Genomic DNA, 4,075 nt, shown 5'->3' with positions numbered 1-4,075 from the left:
AGAAAGAAAGAGAAGATGCAAAGGAAGAACAAGCGAACAAAATAAATATAAAGACACAGAATAATAAGATGAATTTGTATAGGAGAGGAAGAGGAAGAAAAAGAAGAAGAGAAAGAAAGAGAAGATGCAAAGGAAGAACAAGCAAAAAAAAAAAAGAAATATAAAAGCACAGAATAATAAGATGAATTTAAATAGAAGAGTGGTAATGATGTGGAGGCGAAGGAGGAAGAGGAAGAAAAAGAACCGAATAGGAGGCGGAGGAGAGACAGTTAGAGGCACAGTGCAGCACGCCGTTCCCTGCCACCTCCCACGCCGGCCACTCCACGCCCTCGCAAGTGGAGTGTCAGATGACCGCCCAAACTGATAGGGCTCCCAAGGGTCCTTCGCTACAAATTTTCCTTCCTCTGCAACTGTTTGGCTTCCTATTTCCGCTTTCTTTTCCTTCAGACGGAAGCACCACAACCACCACCACCACCACCACCACCATCATCATTAGTCCACTGCAGAACATAGATTTTTACTTACTTACAACAGTATATTCCATCATGCTTCATTGTTGTTTCTCTCTGACCTTAGTTTTACAGTTCCTGCGCTGTTACTTTAGTCTGAGTCTCCATATATTTCACGGGGGCTTCGTGGTGCAGTGGTTAGCACACTCAGCTTACAACCGAGAGAGCCCGGGTTCGATTCCCGGGCGGAGTGGAAAAATTTGGGCGGCTTTTCCGATACCCTACGCTCCTGTCCATCCAGCAGTGATATGGGTACCAGGTATTAATCGGGGGTTATGTCCCGTCTCCTGGGATCTGTTCCCTTCTCCTATAATTCCTTCCCCTTCTCTCTCTCTCTCTCCGGCATATGACCACAGATGTTGCGCCGACTAAACGAAACTTTCCAAACTTTCCATATACTTCAACGCATGATATCTCCTGCCTTTAGCTCCCTCCTTCTCCTCCTCCTCCTCCTCCTCGTCGGCCTCCTTGTCTTTCTGTTTCCATTGCTCCTCCTCCTCCTCCTCCTTCTTCCTATTCTCCTCTTCTTCCTTCTCATTTTTTTTAGTTATTCCTCTTCCTCCTTTTTCTCCTCCTTTTCCTCCTCCTCCTCCTCTTCCTCCTCCCCTCCTCCTCCTTCTTCTTCCTATTCTCCTCTTCTTCCTCCTCATTTTTTTTTAACTTATTCCTCCTCCTCCTTTTTCTCCTTCTCTTCTTCCTCCTCCTCCTTCTCTTCCTCCTCCTCCTCATACTATTTATTACCCATTCTTCCCCTCCTATTTTTTCCTTATTCTTCTTTTTCATCCTCTTCCTCCTCCTTCTCATCATCGTCATTTTTTCCCTCCTCTCCCTCCTCCTCCTCCTTATCTCTCCCCTCCTCCTCCTCCTCCTCCTCCTATTTTATAATTGAAGCTGATAGCGCAATTAAGAAATTTTACTTTTTAATTAGTGTGTGTGTGTGTGTGTGAGAGAGAGAGAGAGAGAGAGAGAGAGAGAGAGAGAGAGAGAGAGAGAGAGAGAGAGAGAGAGAGAACAGGGAGGTCCATTGTAGCGTCCTCAGAGTCTTGTCCCACTTTCCTTCCTCACACACACACACACACACACACACACACACACACACGCTCACAAATAGATAGATAGATAGATGTGTGTGTGTGTGTGTGTGTGTGTGTGTGTGTGTGTGTGTGTGTGCGGCATCCTAAGAGGCTCCGGATTACAACTCTTTATTGCAAGAAAAAATAGCGAGGGTTTTGTTTCAGCGCTGTGATGGGAAGAGTTGTCAGGGGGAGTATGCGTGGGAGTGTGGGAAATAGTACTGCTCTCTCTCTCTCTCTCTCTCTCTCTCTCTCTCTCTCTCTCTCTCTCTCTCTCCTTGTAATCCTTTTTATCCCATTCTCCCATTCCCTGTTATCACCGTCACTTTTTTTAATACATCAAGGAGGGCGGTTAAGTATTCGTCGTCCACCGCCCGTCTGTTTCTTCGTCTGTCCAGGAGCAAAATATCTCAAAAATGGAATGACATATACACCCAAGACCACCTCCGGTAAATAACTCAAATTTATTATCATTTCAAGAATATTCCGGTAAAATTTGACAATGACGGCGAATAAATGATTAAAAAGTGACTGAATACAGGCTTATGTAAACTCCCTTATGGCGGGCGATACGCTTTCTTGGGAATTTATTATTTTATTTGTATTCAGGAGTTTACTGTTCAGTCCTTATAGGGGTCCTCTTTGTTTCATCGCTAATTCTATTTTCTAGCATCATAATAAATCACCCAAGCACTGTGTGATGGAGGCAAGTGTGACGTCATGGAGGGCTAAGCGGTGATTACAGGAGTCTCGCCTCGTCTTAAGTGCTTTCCCGTCCACCCGAAAGTTTACAGACTGAAGGCGGATCGTGTCCGCTGTGCAGACTCCGGTATGTCTAGACTTGCACATGTGGCAGGAGTGATGAGGAGGTGGTGTGTGTGTGTGTGTGTGTGTGTGTGTGTGTGTGTGTGTGTGTGTGTGTGTGTGTGTGTGTGTGTGTGTGTGTGTGTGTGTGTGTGTCACCACGGCTTGATCACGAGTTGAACTCGCAATCACCAGCAAGTACCCTCCCGATTAGAGCAAAGCTCATTAGTCGATCTATGGGCACTGCCATGACCTCACACACCACTCATCCCACCCCCTTTGCTCAACGGGGACAGTAACTACTCCTTGTCAGCGGAAAAATCCCGGCCTGAGCGTGGTTCGAACCTCTACCTGCCACGCAAGCAAAGCCTGGCAGAGCAGCACTTTAACCGACTGAGCTATCGGAGCAGTGTGTGTGTGTGTGTGTGTGTGTGTGTGTGTGTGTGTGTGTGTGTGTGTGTGTGAGGGAATAAGATAAAAAAAGTGAGTTTCGTAAAAAAAAATATATATATATATATATATATATATATATATATATATATATATATATATATATATATATATATATATATATATATATGGATGATGATGTTAGTAAAAAGTGTCCCACCCATCCATGCATATCTTCATTCTTCCCTTAAATCCCTTTCTCCTTACCTTTTATGTCCTTCTCTCTGCCCCTTTCTTCCCTATTGCTGACTTCCTCCTTCTCTCCTCCCCTTTGTTCCCTTCTTACAGGCATCTCACCTTCTCCTCAGCCACTACTTCCATCCATGCTGGCTTCTTCCTTTTATCAGCCCCTCTTGCTTCCCTTCATCCCTTCCTTGCCTGCTGGTTCCTAACGGCTCCTTGGTGCCTCTATTCCCTTAGTGGCACCTCCGCCCTTCTCTCTCTACCCTGTCGAGACGGACGGAGGGAGAATAGAGTACCCGACGACCGACTTATACCTCGCGTGGGTGTGTGAGCTTGTCTGTGTGTGTGTGTGTGTGTGTGTGTGTGTGTGTGTGTGTGTGTGTGTGTGTGTGAGAGAGAGAAAGGGGAAAGCAGACTGCGTGGGAGGAATGAAAGTGTGGCCGGTTACATAAATGTCTGCATGGAAAGAAGAGAATATTATTTGATCGATCATTATTCTTGTTAGCATTGGTTTTATAAGGTCTAGGAGAGAGAGAGAGAGAGAGAGAGATAAAATATGAAAAATAGAGAAAGTTTAGCGTTAGTGTCCAGTTTATGGTGATCCTGGGTATGTATGAGCCTTAAAGAACCCCGCAGAGAGAGAGAGAGAGAGCACTTGAGTCCTTATAATCTACTAAAACACAATGATTTCCAATTTTGTAAGCTCGTATCAGAGGCGTGAGTCACAAGCAGGAGTGTGTGTGTGTGTGTGTGTCGGGATGTCACTGAGTTGGTCTTCTCACCTCTTCCCTCCTCCTCCTCCTCCTCCTCTTCCTCCTCGTCTTCCTTCTCCTCCTCGTTCTCCTTCTCCCTTCAGCTTAAGCAGACCTCTCATTACTCTCTGACGCTCCCTGGCTTCGATCCTCCTGAGTTATTTCTCTCTCTCTCTCTCTCTCTCTCTCTCTCTCTCTCTCTCTCTGTATATGTGTGTGTGTGTGTGTGTGTGTGTGTGTGTGTGTGTGTGTGTGTGTGTTTATTTGTTTGTTAGCTCATCTAGCTCCACGTGTGTGTGTGTGT

At 45.6% G+C, this 4,075-nt stretch overlaps 1 non-coding gene across 1 annotated transcript; it reads left to right on the top strand.

The window, feature by feature from the left end:
* The first annotated feature begins 629 nt into the window (after positions 1 to 629).
* Positions 630 to 703, top strand: Trnav-uac (transfer RNA valine (anticodon UAC)). Its single transcript has one exon. It is a non-coding gene; the product is annotated as a tRNA-Val (tRNA).
* The last annotated feature ends 3,372 nt before the right edge of the window (positions 704 to 4,075 follow it).

The sequence above is a fragment of the Eriocheir sinensis genome, chromosome 56, assembly GCF_024679095.1.
Source record: "Eriocheir sinensis breed Jianghai 21 chromosome 56, ASM2467909v1, whole genome shotgun sequence".
NCBI classification, from domain to species: domain Eukaryota; kingdom Metazoa; phylum Arthropoda; class Malacostraca; order Decapoda; family Varunidae; genus Eriocheir; species Eriocheir sinensis.
The sequence above is the reverse complement of the archived record's forward strand: the minus strand, read 5'-3'. Positions and strand labels throughout refer to the sequence as shown.